The 17,112-nt window shown below is 59.9% G+C and overlaps 1 protein-coding gene across 4 annotated transcripts in view; it reads left to right on the top strand.

Annotated features, from left to right (window-relative positions):
- Positions 1-17,112, top strand: part of KCNAB2 (potassium voltage-gated channel subfamily A regulatory beta subunit 2) — an 85,246-nt gene that overhangs the window by 7,201 nt on the left and 60,933 nt on the right. Inside the window, exon 1 of one of the 4 annotated variants that reach the window (XM_074377587.1) lies at positions 15,595-15,694. The exons of 2 other annotated variants lie outside the window; for them this stretch is intronic. The gene's annotated coding sequence lies outside the window, so the exon portion shown is untranslated. Of the gene's footprint in view, positions 1-15,594; positions 15,695-15,816; positions 15,973-17,112 lie in introns of those variants that run through there. One more of the 4 variants, XM_010957612.3, reaches the window with a different exon arrangement.

Here is a 17,112-nt window from a genome sequence, read left to right as displayed (position 1 = left end):
GGCCATGTGGTGGGAGTGGCACTCCTCCGCCTGTCATGCAGGAACTGATCCTGCTGTGTCTCCCCTCCCCTCTTTTGTTAGTCTCCTGCCTCTGCTCAGCGGCTCCCCTGACCCCTGGGGGAGTGCCTTTGCCTCTCACTGAGGAGGCGTTTTTTGTCACCCAGCCCTGGAGGACAGAGCCATCTCTGTCCCTTTGCTCTTCCAAGAACACAGGATGTCCAGAGTAGGAATTGCAAATCCCAACTAAACATCACCACCCTTCTGCGGGGACACAGGTGCACGTTGACTTCCCAGGAGCAGGGGACACCTCCCTGCTCATGCCCAACAGTTGAAGAAGAGCCGAGGGTCCCAGCCAGGGCGCGTCAGGCTCCTGGGGTGCCTCCGCTTCGTCCTGGAGGACAGGTTTAGGAAAGGCCACTGACGGCACACGGGGCAGCTCTATGGGATAAATGTGGACCCACATCCTAAGTAAAGGATGTTCAGATGAGACACGTCGGCCACCCTGGGCCCCATGTTGCAACTCGAGGGACTGTGGTTGCTGGTAGGAGAGACCCTACTCTTGACCTTGGCTTTGTGCAGGTGCGGCCAGTGCTCAATATCGCCTAGTCTTTCACTGATCCAAGAAGCAGGCGGTAGACAAGGCCACTGCCCCTGGGCCCCGTGGTCTGCGAGGGAGGGGATATGGGGTCCAGGGCACTGGGATGCCCCTCAGGCCACAGCAGAAGTGGCTGCTGGCCCAGCAGCCACAGCAGGGCAGTGTGCATCCCACGGGGTCAGGAAAGGAGGGGGCGAGGCTGGAACCAGGCCTGAAGCCCGTGTGGCATTGAGCTGGGTGGCAGAGGGGAAAGGACAGGGCAGCCTTCTGGGCAGGGAGAGCTGGGCACAAAGGTGCAGAGACAGCATTGGATACTGGGGGGACCTCCGGAGAGGGACACCGGCCTACGGGAGAAAGATCTTGGGGGCTGTTCACCTTTAGAAGATGCTCCCTGCCTTATCCAGAATGGAAGACAGGAAGCTGACAAGGTCCCTCGAGGTGCCCAGCCTTGCCCCAAGCCCGTGGTTCCCTTGGGACCCCTGAGCTGCTCCAGCTACCATGGTGGCCACAGCGCCCCCCACACACACACACACACAGAGCCTGTGTTCCACTGGGCCCTCGCTCCCTGCCTTGCCCAGGGCTGGGAGGTTCTGGCCAAGCCCGTTGGGGTACCACTGGGAGGGATGTGGAGGAGAGGGTTTCTGCCCACCCTCCTGCAGCATGGTAACCATGGTAACCATGGGGCACTGCTGGAGGCTCCCAAGCACCTGCTGGGCTGTATGGGTGCCGAGGGCCTGGCTGGGTCCCACGGTACAGCCACGTGGGTCCCTGGGTAGCAGCCTTTGTGAGCAGCAGGAGAGAGGGTGGCAGGTGCAGCTCCAAGCAGTCACCCAAAGCTCTGCAAGCAAAGGGACCCCGGGCCAGGGGGAGGGGGCACAGGCCAGAGACCCTTCCCCAGTCCCTTGAGGGGGCAAGAGGACCCTTGTTCCCCGGCACAGGCAGAACCCTGGTCTCTAAGCAGCCCCCAAGCGAGTGGGCACGTGATCTGTGATGGGGCTTTATTTAATTCATTCTTGCAGAGCTGGGGTCCCTGGGCTCCTCCAGCCAGTGGTCCTCAGGAAAGTCCCTTCCAGCTCTTTGGCACCATGTAGCGCATCCTCCTAGTTTCAGGGAGAGGGAAACTGAGGCTCGGGGAGGCCTCATACTTGTTGTCAGAGTGAGGTCCCCATGCAGCTCTCTGACCGCCAGCCTGTGTTCACTCCTGGACCACCCTCTGCCAGCATCCTGTAGGGCTCTCTGATCCAGGTTACTCATTGCTCCCAAGGTCTGGTCCCTCCTAGGCTGTGTGCTCCCGGGGATGGGATGTGCCTGTCCTGTCACCTCTGTACCCCCAGCTCCACCCCAGGGCAGGCACCTGGCAGAAGTAGGCTCTCAGCGAAGATCAGGCACAACGCACTTTCCCAGAAGGCAGAACAGGGCAGGAAACAGCACATGTGGTGGGGGGTCCGTCCCCCCCATCGGAGCCACCCTCTGCGGAGCTGGCTGCACCTGACTCAGGACGGTGGGAGAAGGGAACCCTCTGGGCAGAAGCCAAACCTTGCACCGAGTCCCCCCTAGGACCTCCTCCGTGCATCAGACCTCTTTCGAGGTGCTCCAGGCCCCCCATCCTAACCCAGACAGCCCGTGCCTGGTCCTCTGGGGAGGCACCCGTTTCCTTGTACATCAGTGAATATTGCTGGCTTGAGATCAGACCTCCAGGGCTGTCGCCCTCCCTTCAGGCCAGAGGACCACTCGCCTGACTCAGGCCGATTTCCCAGACTTCCAAGTGCCCACGGTCCTATGAGCCAGCGCCTCGCAAGCATTCGGACAGCTGCCCTCACCTCCTGTTCCCTCGTGGCACTGATGTCCGGGGCTCGGAGCTGCAGAGAGGCGATGCTGCAACCCCGATAAGGCTTCATCCGTCCTTTCTGAGACTTCCCTCCAGGAATGAAGTCACAGTGGCGGCCTTGGCACTGCCCTCGGCCAGGACTGCTCTCCCACCTCCCCTCCTGTCCACTCATCCACACCTGGAACCTCCAGAGGCCCGGTTTGGAGGAGCTGCCCTGCCAGGCCCCAGCCACCCAGTGAGCTTTGGCCATGAGACCAAGCTTAGGCTCCCTGGGGGTAGGCACTGGCCGTCCCCACCGCGGGCTCCCTTACTCCATCCACCCCAGGCTGTTCATCCCACCAACGGACCCTCCCCAAAGTCTCTTACCCACCAGGGCACAATCCTGCCACTCCCCGAACGACAGGCCACGCCCTAGGGAGGGCAGAGCAGCTGCAGCCTCTGGGGCCTGGCACACAGCTGGAGGTGGCAATTGGCGGGAACGCACCCCTGCAGCTGAGGGCATGACAAAGCCAGGTGCTCGGGTCCTGTGTGCTAAGGCAGCTGTAGTCCAGGGGCTGGCATCATAGGCTGATGGCCACAGGCTCCCAGCCGCCTGGCGTCTGGACGGATGGGCTGTGTCCTGCAGCCCCGCAGCCGCCCCAAACAGACCACATGCTCAGTGCCCAGCAGCCAGGATGCTGCTCCTGTGTTTATAGCAGAGCCACTTAATTATGCAGAGATAATTCCTTCTAAACAGAAACCACCCCGGGGCATCCAGATTGAGTGGTCCCAGGCGGCAGGCAGGGAAAGCCACGGCCCTGTGAGCAGGTTTCCAGGGGAGCTGGGGGCCTTCTGGGGGAGGCTGGACAGCTGAAAGCCTTTCCCCACTGTAGGAAGGAGTCAGGCAGCTCGCTTGATGTTGGAACATGGGGATGCTGACGCTGGTGGTGATGCTGATGCTGGTGGAGATGGGGATGGTGGTCATGGTGGTGATGATGGTGATGGTCGTGATGGCGTCAGTGATGACAGTGATGCTGATGCTGGTGGTAACGTGATGGTGGTGATGATGGTGATGGTCGTGATGGCGTCAGTGATGACAGTGATGCTGATGCTGGTGGTAACATGATGGTGGTGATGATGGTGATGGTCGTGATGGCGTCAGTGATGACAGTGATGCTGATGCTGGTGGTAACATGATGGTGGTGATGATGGTCATGATGATGGTGATGGTAGTGATGGCGTCAGTGATGACGCTGATGCTGATGGTGATCAGCTGCCATCTGTCACGGATCTGCTCTGTTAATCTCTTGCTCAAACCTCACAGGCACTTACTCTCAATCCTCCAGCCACGGATGAAAGCAGGCTGTATGCTTTACCTTGGGTCATACAGCCATCAGAGGACCCTACGCCCCAGATCACCTCATTAACGGGGCAGATGCTCACCCTTGGCCTCGCCCCAGGGCCAGGGTCACCGGGCTGCCTGATGAGGGGAACCACATGAAGGCCCAGCCCAGCCCTAGCTCGTTGCTGGCAGAGCCTTGCGGGGGACTCCCCGGGCCCCCACTGGAGTCTTTCCTCCCCTGCCTCCGGCACACAGAGCCTCCCACCAGAAGGGGGTCCCCAAGTCTGAGGCAGGAAGAGCGTGGACCAGAGGTGGGACCTCCCTCCCCCATCTCCTGCCGGCTTCCCCTGCTCAGGTTACTGCCCAAGCGCTTTCCCATACAGGGAGCCCTCACGGCGAGTGAGCGGGTTCCATCCTATTGTTTTCCCTTAATTCACTGAAACATTATCTCCTCGGGGATTTCGCTTCTTTTCACTCTCCCGGATAAGTCTGTCCTGGACGTTGGTGTCCATCTAAGTCTCTTTCCTCTCTTGCACAGCTAGGATGCATTTAGTTAAGTAGGATTTCTGGATCCCAGGCTGTGCACCTTTATTTCCTACTATTACCCAATTACTTTCCCAAAAGATTGTGCCACGTACCCCCCGAAGCAGCAACGTCTCCCCGGAGTAGCTTCTTCACAGCCTCTCTGGCAATGAATATTTTCATTTTAAAACTCTTTTTTTTTCTGTGAATTATCCGATTGCCAAAGCGCAGTGCCTGATGGCTTTCTTTTGCATATCTTTTAATTCAGCAGAGCCTTTAATGGATGTGGCAGAGTAAAGCTGGCTTTCAAAGTGCTAGCGTAGCGCTGCACATGCAAGATATTCATCTTCCATGCCTCGGTCACGTGGTGCCAGCACCGTAATCCTCTTTGAAACCGCTTGTTATTTATTCTTACGATCCCCTGGAGAGCCAGGAGGGCCCTGGGAGCCTGTTCACAGATGCTAATACAAGGGAGGACTGCAGAAATTTCCCTGCAGAACCTCCGCTCCCCCCAAGGTGTGGAGATGAGCCAGGGCCCGGGACGCAGGCCCCCAGCGAAGGGTGCCTTCCCCCAAGAGAAGGACCTTCCCTCTGCGTCCCATACAACCTGCTAGGTTAGACGGTTGAAAATGTGCCGGAACAAATGACCACAAGTGGGGGGGCCTCAAAATAGCCGTGTTTATTCTCTCATGGCTCTGGAGGTTTGAAGTCTAAAATCAGGGTGTCTGCAGGGTGGCTTCCCTTTGGAGGCTCTGCAGGAGAGTCTGTCCCAGGCCTTTCTCGGGGTCCACTGTTGCCGGCAATCCCTGATGTTCCTCAGTTTGTTGGACACACCGCCCCAGTCTCTGTCTCCATCACCACGTCTCCTTTTCTGCGCCTGTGTCTCCTCCTCTTATAAGGAGACCTGCCGTAGGATTTAGGGGCCCCCGAATCCAGGATGCTTACCTTAGTTACGCCTGCGTAATTGCCACAGAAAGTCATGCTCACAGGTCCCGGGGATCGGGATTTTGACATGTTTTGGGGGGGCACCCCTTGACCCTCTCCAGTGGGTTTCTGCCATTGATTCCCCCACCATCCCCAGGGCCCCCCCCCAGAAACTCCTGTGGCTTTTTCTGGCCTGCTGATGCCTCCCGCTTGGCAGGGACTGCACGTCAGGCGTTCCTGGCTAAGGGGTGAGCTTGCAGGAGGGTGCCGTGCAGACCTGAGGTCCGGCTGTGTTGCGCTGGATTCCCTCGCTAGAAAGCCAGCAGTTCCACCCGGAGCCAGGGCCTGCGATGAGGAGTGGGATCCAGTATGGGGTCTCCCTGGCCACCCCTGCCGGCATTCTTAGGTGGGCCCCGCAGTCTGAGGACACTGCATGAAGCCCAGGCCCACCTCTCAGAGGGGCTCAGCTGACGTGACAAGGGGAGAGGGTGACACAGGGCAGCATGCCCCATTGAGGGCAGATGGCAGGCGCTCAGATAAACCCGCTTTTCAGGATGCCAGCCTGTGCCTCCCCCGGGAGGGGTGGGTTTGTGCTCCAGCCTTTAGGGATCTTAGATCCATCAGATGCGTATCTGGGAACAGCCTCCTCCTGATTCCAGGGTCTGTCCCCAACTTCTAAGGCTCACCATTGAAATCCGCCTAACATGCAGGTATTCAGCACCAGAGGATGTGAAATCACGCGGGGGTCGGCCGTGGACAGTCAGCCTTATGCTGACATGGTGAACAGAGGTCCCTGCACAGATCTGGCCAGAAGTAGGTGGCCCCTGTCCCCACAGACCACGACCAGCCCCCCCATTTTTACCACGGAAACTCATCTCAGCAGATGAGACGGGAACGTCCACCATCCCCCAAGCCCTGACTGCAGATCCCCACTTGGGGGCCCCCAGGGTGTGAGTTGCCCAGGGCTCCACAGAGGAAGAGACCCCGCCCGCCCTGGGGGAGGGCTCGGTGTCCAGGGGCTGCTGGTGGCACAAGAGGGTGCCAGCGTGTCCACTTGGACTGGAGAGGCTGTCTCTGGGGCTGCCTGTCTGGGAAGCACCGGGATGCTGACCTCTCCTCCTGCTCCCATCCTGCGGTAGCAGCAGTTAGAACCCACCCTCTGCCCAGGCCAAGGGAAGCAGCTTGCAGCCGCTCCCCACCTCCACCGAGAGCTGGGGCCGCCTCTGCTCCCTCCCGCGTCAGCTGCTGAGTCAGGCTTTGAATCATCCCGGGAATCACAGCTGCCTGTGAGCCTGTGATCACAGACGAGGCGTGCTTGTTCCCCCCCATCCCCCAAACTCCGTGTTTTCTTCCCACCTCGGCTCGGTGAGGAGGACCTCAGCCCGAGAGGGGATGCAGCCCTTCCCTGTCTCCCTTCTTGTGGGTGCCCTCTGGGGAGTGGGGAAAACCAGGACCACTGTCCTCTTACCGCTGCAGGGGGCAGAGGAGCGTGTGCTCGGGTCCCCCTCCCCCTCCTGCCGGCCCCGGGCTCAGAGTGGGACGTGGAGGTCCAGTCTGAGCCCCCAGCCAGGTACTCACACTGCCGCTGCAGCTGCATCACAGCTCTGTCCTGCAGTACAGCCCCACCCGAATCTCGCAGTGTGTGCAGCCCCCTGACCCGCACCCCTCTGATCTGCACGCCCCCTCCTCTGAGTCTGGGCTGGTTTTTGAGTGTCAAAGATTTAAACCAGAAAGCGGGAGGGAGCGTTCATCCCCAGAAAGCGTCGTGGAAGTCTGGGGAAAAGTAATGAAGAGTGTTGGCTTCAGACGGACATGCTCAGCTCTTTGCTTCTGAGAGCTGCGTGACTTTAGGCAGGTCATTTAGAAGAGGCGGATGGTAGAGGTATTAGAAATGGAAAGTGCCAACCCCCTCCCCACTGTTGCGACCACCCACCCCGGATAACCACTGCAAGTAGTGTGGGGCCTGGGAAGCAGCCACTGCTGTGGCCCCCGAGGCTGGTGAACTCCCCAGCAGGTGGGGAGACACAGTGGCCCCCACCCCAAGGAACAGCAGGAACAAGGGGAGGGGCTCTGCAGGTGTGTGGGAAAAGAGGCAGGCGGGTGTTCCAGAAGTCAGGTATGCAGGGGGCCCGGGGAAGAGGGAGCAGGCTGGAAAAGCCAACAGGGCCAGCTGCGAATAGCTTTGCAGACCAAGCCAAAGTGCTTGGGCCCTGAGCAGCCACTGAGGGCTTTAGAGAAAGGCAGGGCCTGGTGATAAGTGGATGACCCAAGGCCAGCAGTGGAGATGGGCAAGAAAGTTCTGGAATGTTCTGGGGATACCCAAGTGGATGGAGCCAACAGGAGCCAAGAGTCTGAACCTGGAGCTCATGCCAGAAGGGTGGGCAGAAGGTGCAGCCACGGGGCTCCTGGGTATGGAGGTGAGAGCTGAAGCTCAGAGGATCATTCGGGGGGAAGATTCCAAAGCAGGGGTGCTTGGAGGAAACGGAGCCAGCCTGGGGCGAAGGTGGTAGATGTGATAAAAGTGGAGGCTGTGGAGATGATAGAGGTGGTGGAGGTGGTGCAGGTGGTGGAGGTGGAGGTGGTGCAGGTGGTGGAGGTGCAGGTGGTGGAGGTGGTGCAGGTGGTGGAGGTGGAGGTGGTGCAGGTGGTGGAGGTGGTGCAGGTGGTGGAGGTGCAGGTGGTGGAGGTGGTGCAGGTGGTGGAGGTGGAGGTGGTGCAGGTGGTGCAGGTGGTGGAGGTGGTGCAGGTGGTGCAGGTGATGGAGGTGGTGGTGGTGCAGGTGGTGGAGGTGGTGCAGGTGGTGGAGGTGCAGGTGGTGCAGGTGATGGAGGTGGTGGTGGTGCAGGTGGTGCAGGTGGTGGAGGTGGAGGTGGTGCAGGTGATGGAGGTGGTGCAGGTGATGGAGGTGGTGGTGGTGCAGGTGGTGGAGGTGGTACAGGTGATGCAGGTGGTGCAGGTGGTGGAGGTGGAGGTGGTGCAGGTGATGGAGGTGGTGCAGGTGGTGGAGGTGGTACAGGTGGTGGAGGTGGAGGTGGTGCAGGTGATGGAGGTGGTGCAGGTGGTGCAGGTGATGGAGGTGGTGCAGGTGGTGCAGGTGGTGGAGGTGGAGGTGGTGCAGGTGGTGGAGGTGGTGCAGGTGGTGCAGGTGATGGAGGTGGTGCAGGTGGTGCAGGTGGTGGAGGTGGAGGTGGTGCAGGTGGTGGAGGTGGTGCAGGTGGTGGAGGTGGAGGTGGTGCAGGTGGTGGAGGTGGAGGTGGTGCAGGTGATGGAGGTGGTGCAGGTGGTGCAGGTGATGGAGGTGGTGCAGGTGGTGGAGGTGGTGGAGGTGGAGGTAGTACAGGTGGTGGAGGTGGTACAGGTGGAGGTGGTGGAGGTGGAGGTGGTGCAGGTGATGGAGGTGGTGGAGGTGGAGGTAGTACAGGTGGTGGAGGTGGTGCAGGTGGTGGAGGTGGAGGTGGTGCAGGTGGTGGAGGTGGTGGAGGTGGAGGTAGTACAGGTGGTGGAGGTGGTACAGGTGGAGGTGGTGCAGGTGGTGGAGGTGGTGCAGGTGATGGAGGTGGTGGAGGTGGTACAGGTGGAGGTGGTACAGGTGATGGAGGTGGTGGAGGTGGTACAGGTGGTGGAGGTGGTACAGGTGGAGGTGGTGGAGGTGGTGCAGGTGATGGAGGTGGTGGAGGTGGAGGTAGTACAGGTGGTGGAGGTGGTACAGGTGGAGGTGGTGGAGGTGGTGCAGGTGGTGGAGGTGGAGGTGGTGCAGGTGATGGAGGTGGTGGAGGTGGTACAGGTGGAGGTGGTACAGGTGATGGAGGTGGTGGAGGTGGTACAGGTGGTGGAGGTGGTACAGGTGGAGGTGGTGGAGGTGGTGCAGGTGATGGAGGTGGTGGAGGTGGTACAGGTGGTGGAGGTGGTACAGGTGGAGGTGGTGGAGGTGGTACAGGTGGAGGTGGTGCAGGTGGTGGAGGTGGAGGTGGTGCAGGTGATGGAGGTGGTGGAGGTGGTACAGGTGGTGGAGGTGGTACAGGTGGAGGTGGTGGAGGTGGTGTGTGAACGTGTGTGTGTGCGCCCACGCATATACACGTGTCTGTATACCCATGCATGCGTGCCCATGAGATGCCCGGCTCTGTGCATGCTTCGTGAACCCAGATCGTCCTGGTCAGGGACTCCAGACCTGGTTGAGACTGTTGAGTCCAGCCATAGCCTGAGATCCCAACATGGGCCTGTGAGGGCTGCACTCTCCCACCAGGAAACCCCTTGAAGGAGGTGCTGAGGCTGCAGGACAACCTGTCTCCCCAGGGAGGAGCAGCTGGAACGACCTCCTGCTTGCTCCCCTCCCACTGCTCTGCTTGACTCAGCCCCACCCTGAAGTCGGTGTAATTAGAGGAAACGCGCCTTTGCAGACTGGGCGTGACAAGCCTCCACACGCTCAGCAGACACCCTGTCCCCACACGAGGGATTCCACAGGGCGTGAGACCAACCCAGTGGCTGCCCTCTAGGGCTCACCGTCTGGTTGAGGGGCGGCCAGGTGATGTCACCGCAGGCTGGGGTACCAGCTCTGCAGGAAATGCATGTGCTGATGTGATGGACGGGACACTTTGGACAGGGCTCTCCAGGACAGCCTCTCTGGAGGGGTGACATCTGAGCAGGGACGCAAAGGAAGAGCACCCCAGGCGGAGGGACGGCACCTATAAAGTCTGTGTGGCAGGAGAGAGGAGACAGCTCCAACCAGGGACAGGTGGGAACTCAGGGAGAGCCCCGAGGACACCAGCCCCAACCTGGGTGTCCTAGGGGCCCCTGGGACTGGATGCAGCCACCGCCCAGCTCCGGGATTCCCCCAACCTGCTGCACCCACCAGGCCCCCCATCTCAGGAGCCAGCAGCTCTTCTCCAGAAACCTGGGGTCACCCTGCACCCCCATCTTCCTCTAACACCCCACACCTACCGGCCAGCTGGCCCTTTGGTCTCGACCTCTCGACTCCAGCAGCCACCGGTCCACCCTGGCCCGGGCCTCCCCAGCTCACACCCAGATCATTGCTGGTCTCCTGACAAGACCCCCGGCCCCTCTCGGGAGGAAGCGATTGACTGCTCCTTCTCTGCCAGAGGAGGGGCTCCCAGGGCCACAGGTGGCCATGGACAGGCCTTGTTAACCTCTCTGAGCCTCAGTTTCCCAAGCCGTCATCAGTGGTTGATAATAAATCGAGCCAACCTCACAGGGTGGAGGGGGTGGAGACTAGGTGGGTGAGTGCACGGGAGCGCCTTTATCCCAGCGCCTCGCATGCACTGCGCTCCTTCGACTAGTGCCCACCCGGCAATGAGGCCCAGGATGCTGCTTAGGTGGGCGTCTGGTGCCTCCTCCACCCCTCGGATGTCCTGGGCCCCCGGCCATTCAAAGCCCAGCTTCAGGGCAGGACACAGTCTTTCCCCAGGACTGGACGGGTCACCAGGAGAGTGAGGCAGGGCTGCGGGCCAGAGGGCAAGGACAGGTGGCCCCACCGCGGACAGCACTCTCCAGGTGCTGCCCCAATCATGAGGCGACACAAACGGGGTTTAAAAATACTACACTCATTTCATCTCAGTGCGGGAGCAGGGAAGAGAACATAACAGTCTGTATGAGCAACTCAAGTCAAAAATAAATGAGGCAAAAAGAGTAACCAAAAATAGTCCAGCATCAGAGGCAGCAGCCTGCGTCCGTGGCCAGCTGTCCCCAGCGAGCCACGTCGCAGAGAGCAGCCGAGAGGGTGGCTTTACATGTTTACTCGGAAAAGATTAATCAGGCCTGCGGTCAGATGATAAATCAGAATTACTAGCAAAGTAAAAGCAGATTAATGGGGACTCAGGGCACGCCTTCCCCCCTCCTCCCCGGCGACCCCACTGAGCAGCGGGGTCGGGGGCTCAGGCAGCGGGCAGCGTGGAGTCATCCTGGACCTGAGGGGTCCCCCCACAAGAGGGCAGGGCAGAGCAGAGCTGCGAGGGCTGCGGACATCAGAGGACCCTCACTTCATAATTTCATTTCGGTGGATGCCACCTCTCTTTCTTTAAGGTCGCAGGTCACAGTTCTGCAAGCTATGGCCTGAGGGCCAATCCAGCCCACCACCTGTTCTTGTAAATGAAGTTTTGTTGGAACACGGCCACCCCCTTTCATTCACGTATTGTCTCTGGCTGCTTCGCACGGCAGAGGCGAACAGCTGGGCCAGGGACTTACAAAGCCCAAAATGGTGACCCTCCGGCCCTTTGCTGCACAGGTTTGCCATCCCCACCATAGGTGTCTTTCAGCATCTGCTCAAGCATCCTAGGGAGGTATCCTAGCCACCAGAAGACGGCGAGCGATGGTTGGGGTCATTTTGGGTGCTTTTTGTGTGGTGGGGTTTTCGTGTGCTGATGTTGGTTTGAGTCTTTAGGGATGTTTTCAGGGGGGAAAAAGATCTGCCATAACTAGATTGCTCTTGTGCAAGTAACATCTTTCGAGCAGGCGCATCCAAGTCACACGATTAACCTCAGACCCTCCCCGACCACAGGTTAACAGCCACAGCTGTCAGAGCCCCCAGGGCCTGCCTGCTGGCCATCTTCCCTGCTCTGTTCCCCAGATACCTGAGGGGGAGGCACAGGTGGAACCCCGCTGGGCAGGGCAGAGAAGGACCTCGCTTGGGGCATCCCCTTCCCTGCCACGTCCTTGGGGTCCTCCCCCCATTCTCGGCCTCCATGAGTCATGGTGATGCCCTTTCCAACCTGGAGCCGTGCAGCACGTCCACCCCCGTCAGAGGGAGGGGGTCCTTTCAACAGACCCTGGAGCCAAGTCCTGAACTTGGTTAGGCTCTTCCAGGTGGCCTGTCTTGAACACTTGGAAAATTTGCATAACGTGTCACCAGGGAGGCATCTCCCAGGAAGGAAACACAGGGAGCTTTTCAGCCGTGAAGGTTTGCATCTCTGTGAAGCCTCCGGGAGGCCTCCCACCCAGGACGTGGCCGGGGCGGGGACTGCAGGACGCGGTGCTGAGCGCACCCCAACAGAGCGAGTCCCCCCAGACTATGATGTGTGGCCCCTCCAAGCATCAGCGTCCGCAGGTGCACCTCCTGCATTTGCCTCCCCACCCCCACCCCCCTAGCACGGCTTTGAACAGGGATGACAAGATGCTACCAGTCACGCCGCCTTTGAAATGGGTCTGCTTCTGGGGATCAGTATTAAACTGGATTGGTGTCCAGTCCCCAGAGAGGGGGTTATGATCTCGTATGATGACAGCTCTCAACAGAATCCCAGAGTTGGCCTGAAAGTCACCAAACCACCCAAGCTACACCTGAGCGCAAGAGGTGAACAGAATAACAGAAACCAAGAGCGTGCTTGGCGCGCAGGCTGCGAGCTTCATGCGGTGGCCTCGCTTAACTGAAGCCCCGGGCTGAGAGAGGTGGAGTCCTAGGCTTGGGCCCAGAAAACAGGTGTGGCTGCATGGGGGCAGGGACGGGGTCCAGGAGGAGAGGCTTGTGGCTTAAAAAAAAAAAAAAAAACTTAAAAAAATGAATTCTGAGCACTGAGATTGATATAGGGAAGATCAATGCAAATTACTATTTTTTTTTTACTAGATAAATAAATAATTTGGTGCAAAGGATGCCTGAGGGCCTCCCTGCTCTAGGAGGCAGGCGCAGCCTTCTGGAGGCCCCAGTAGTGGAGGCAGTATTGCCCTACCACAGGGCTTTGTAAACCTTCTCTGCAAAGGACCAGAAAGTAAACAGTGCAGCCTCGCAGGCAGCGCACTCTCTGTCCCAACTTCCAGCTCTGCCTCGTGGCCTGAAAGCAGCCGTGGACAATTCGTGAGTGTTATGGCCTGAATGTGTGTGTCCCCGAAATTCATAATGTCAAAGCCCTAATCCCCAGTAGGACAGTGTTTGGAGCCGGGGTCTTTGGGAGATGACTGGGCTCAGATGAGGTCAGGAGGGCGGGGCCCCTTGACAATTTGGCCCTTTGGAAGAACAGGGAGAGACCAGAGCACGCTGGCTCTCTGCTGGGTGAGGACACAGGGAGGAGGTGGCCGTCCTCCACCAGGAAGAGAGGCCTCACCAGACGCTGACTCTGCCAGCACCTGGACCTTGGACTGCCAGCCCCCCGAACTCGGCAAAAAAATGTCTGTTATTGAAACCCTCGCGTCTGTGGCATCTGATGGCAGCCCGACAGAAAGTGAGCGCGGCTTTGTGCCCATGAAACTTTATTTATGGACGCTGGAATTTGAATTTTATGTAACTGTCATGTCCCATAAACTATACTTCTTTTGTTTTTCTTCCAATCCCTTAAAAACGTGAAAACGATTCTTAGCTCGGAGAGAACGGAAGTGAGCCCTGTGAGGAAGAATTAACAAGGACTCCTGTTTCAAATCAGCATAAAAAGAGCCCTTTTGTTATCATGGCGGTTGTCCCCGCGGGGCGAGGAGGCGGAGAGGAGTCTGCTCCCCCTGGGTGCCGGTGTACGAGACCCACCAACCTGGGGGCTTCGCAGAGGGAGTCGTGTGTTTCCAGAGCCTGGACCCGCTCTCTGCTCCTCACACGGGGCGCGTCTAGCTTGTGTGAACCCAGTTCTCTGGCTGCACACTGGGACGCGCCCCGCCACCCAGGGTCCCAGCCAAGTGGGTCACATCAAGGCAGATCTATTCAGTACTTGCTCCTTAAATTGCAGAAATAGCCAGAACCACTGTGAGGTCCCCACTTAACAGGGTACTTTTGCTGGTCTCAGGACCACCTGGCCTACAGTCTTATTCTGTGGTCAAGCCAAGGGGACAGTACAAGACTAGTTACTGCAGGTCACCCCACGTGAGCCTTTAAGGTGCCGCCTCCTGCCCCCCATCCAGCCTGAGACATGCCCCCCCCACACCTTGCCTCGCTCCTGCTGAAATGGAGGCAGGACTTGAATGGCCGCCTCCTCTATGAAGAAGACTATTCCAGAAGATTCTGCCCCTTTCCATCAGGAAAGCAAAATTTTCTGGAAGCCCCACCCGCCAGGAATCTGCTGATAGACCGTCCCAGGCCACGCTAGCTGGAAGGTAATTCAGGAAATGGGGCCCATGGGGTGGCTATCGGGCAACTCAGCAGCTCTGTCTGCCACCTTTATTGATCTGGCTTAAATCTACGGCTCAGACGCATCCACTCAGAAGAGGAGCAGCTCCTGGACTAAATGTATCCCCAACTTCGCAGCCCAGCATTTAGCAGTCGCTGGCCCTCCAGGTCCAAAGGAACGTCCTTAAAGAGTTGGCAAGCGCTCGAAGACACACGATGTACTGTTAGTGGCCGGGGTGATGCTGCAGTGTGATGTGCGGCGCGCTGTGGCTGCCACTGCACATGAGCCGGCGAGGTTGCAGGCGTCGGTTCGAAATGTTGGACTTGTGCCTGCTGCCCGGAGATCTGAGAGAGCAGTGGATTAAGTCTGCGTCCGAGGACCCACAGGGTCTGAGTGGCTGGCAGGCTGTAGAGGGTACCTGTCCTGAGTCAGGCCCGAGTATGGCCCCAGGCCAGGAGAGGAAAGAGCCCCAGTCTGGAGCCAGACGCGCCTGGTCCTGTCTCATCTCCGCCTCTGATGGCCCAGGTGGCCGCGGGTAGCATTGAGTGTTCCCAGGCCCTGGTCCCCTGTCTGTGAAGTGCCCTCTCCTTTGAGGGTTAAAGGCAGGGAGGGCTGGGCGCAGCCCAGGGGGGCTCTCCTCCCCATCCCCCTCCAGGATCTCCCTTTTCTTCCACTGTCCCTTTGCCCCCTTCCTCCTCCTCCTCTCCCCTCCCTCCTCCTCCTCTCCCCTCCCTCCTGCTCACCTCCCAACACCTGCTCTCTTCTGAGCACAGCAAACTGTTTAATTCTCCCTCCTCTGTCCTCCTTCTTTTCCCCATTGTCCAGTCTGTGTCTTAATCCCGCCAAGGATCCATAGCAGCTGACTCCTGGCCGAGGCTTCAAAGCCCCGTGTCCACCCCAGGGAAGAGGGGGGCCCACCCCACTACCCTGAACCGTGGGCAAGGGAGGTGGGCCGCTGCTCGGGCTGGAGACTCAGCACAGATGGAAATTTCCATCCAAGCCCTCCCTTTGCCTCACTCTCCTCCAGGTGAGGGACCTCCCCAGGGAGGAAGGGCAGAGCAGGGACAGGCTAGAGGGCAGAGAAGACCTCCCCACGGAGCGGGGTCCCCTTACCCATCCTCCCCCAACACCGACTGCTTGCACCTGCTGCGCCTGGCACTGCGTTGAGACCGGGGAAGGGACCTGAGCGAGGCAGAGCCCTGCCCGGGCTCACCGTGCGGTGCGGGGGCAGTCCTGGCGGTGCCCAGCTCAGAGCACAGCTCTGGAGTCGGCCCAGCCCTGGGTGTGAATCCTAGCCATGGGCTGACCTCTGACCCTCAGTGTCGTCACCTCTGCAGTAGGGGAACGGCAGTAACCCCCCCAGGCTGCGGGGGCGGTCAGATGAGGGGACGTGGGTGAAAGGCGTGTAGCCCAGATCTGGAACAGAGCTGGCGCCAATCAGCAGGAACTCTTGAACACCCCAGGACTCACAGGTAGCTGTGCCTCTGGCCCCCACCCCAAGGACGGGGCTCCCTTCCTCCCTGCCCCACGTGGCTGCTGCCCTGCCAGCGGGAAGGTCAGGGTGTCTGGGGCCCTCCTCGGGCGCACCTGGGACAAGAGGCCACACCCCGCCTCTCCAGGACCTCGCCTGCCAAGCACCCTGCGCTCTGTCTCTCTCTGCCACCAGCTTCCTGGTTGGCCCGTGGCTTTCACCTCCTGCCTTGTACACACCAAGATGGTCTTGTCTCTGGCAGTTCTGACCCAGGAACAGGTACCCAGGGGGCTTCAGGGACCCTGTGCCCCCAGATGGGCTTTGTGCTTGAGGGGAAGGCAGCCCCCTGGGCTCTGGCTCGGGAGCTCCCCCAACGTCCAGGGTTAATCAGGCCAGCAGCCCCCTGGGCCCTGCTCCCCAACAGCACTGGCCGCAGCCAGGGCAGGAGCTGCCCTTGTGGACCCAGGCAGAGCCCACGTGGCCGTCTGTCACAGCGGCTCTGCAGAGCGCGGCCGGCGTCCTCCCTGGGAGGGCCGGGCCAGCCTCCCGCCGCCTGGGGCGTGCTTGGCCGGAGGGTGGGGTGCAGCAGGCTGGCACCCGGAGGAGGTGTTGGGCAGGGCCCTTCCTCCGGGGCTGCTGGCTTCTGCTTTCATCCCTGGGGCAAGGAGCCATCCAGAGATCAAGAGCTCAGCAGGCCACCTCTGTCCAGCCCGGGGAGAGGCGGGCAGCTGCGGATGGGTCCCTGCAAACTCCGGGAGAGGCTCCGGCCCATCTGCGGCTCCTGGGAGCTCCCTGCCTTGGGGTCTCCATCTCCAAGCAGACAGTAGTTTCAGAGGCGGAAGGGGTGAGGGTCTCTGCGTTAAAAACAAAACGAAAGGCGCCCCACCCCTCCTCTCTCCTGCAGGGCAAGGGGGAGGGTGGCCAGAGGACCCCTTGAAGTGCTTCCCTACTCTGTGAGTCTGTCTGGAAGGGCCCCCTTGGTGGCCACGAGGGAGAGGAGGGTGGGGTTAGCCCCCTGGTGCCCAGGGGGCTTTCTGGCCCAGAAAAGCCCGGAGTCTTCATGCTGTCTCCTCCCTCCCCCACCTCAGTCTCTTCTCCACTCTGGGCCCCAAGCAGGATACTGGTACAGGGTGTGGCCACTGCGGGAGGCCAGGGTGGCTGACGGGGAGGAGGCTGTGAGTGCCCCGGGGTGCGGCAGGAGGGCTGTGATACGCTTGCTGAATGAACAACTAAAGGGTGGCCTGGGCTCCCCAGGATGGCTATGGAGATTCTGGAGCACACGTGGGCTTCTGTCTCCCACATCTTGCCCTGACCCACTGCAGCTCACAAGGTCTATAAAGCACTGAGGCTTCTCTTCTGTTCCCTGGTGCCAGGTGACCACATCCTTCCACCTGTGGTCACCAGGATCCGGACAGCACC

This window comes from Camelus bactrianus, chromosome 13 (assembly GCF_048773025.1).
Source record: "Camelus bactrianus isolate YW-2024 breed Bactrian camel chromosome 13, ASM4877302v1, whole genome shotgun sequence".
NCBI classification, from domain to species: domain Eukaryota; kingdom Metazoa; phylum Chordata; class Mammalia; order Artiodactyla; family Camelidae; genus Camelus; species Camelus bactrianus.
The sequence above is the reverse complement of the archived record's forward strand: the minus strand, read 5'-3'. Positions and strand labels throughout refer to the sequence as shown.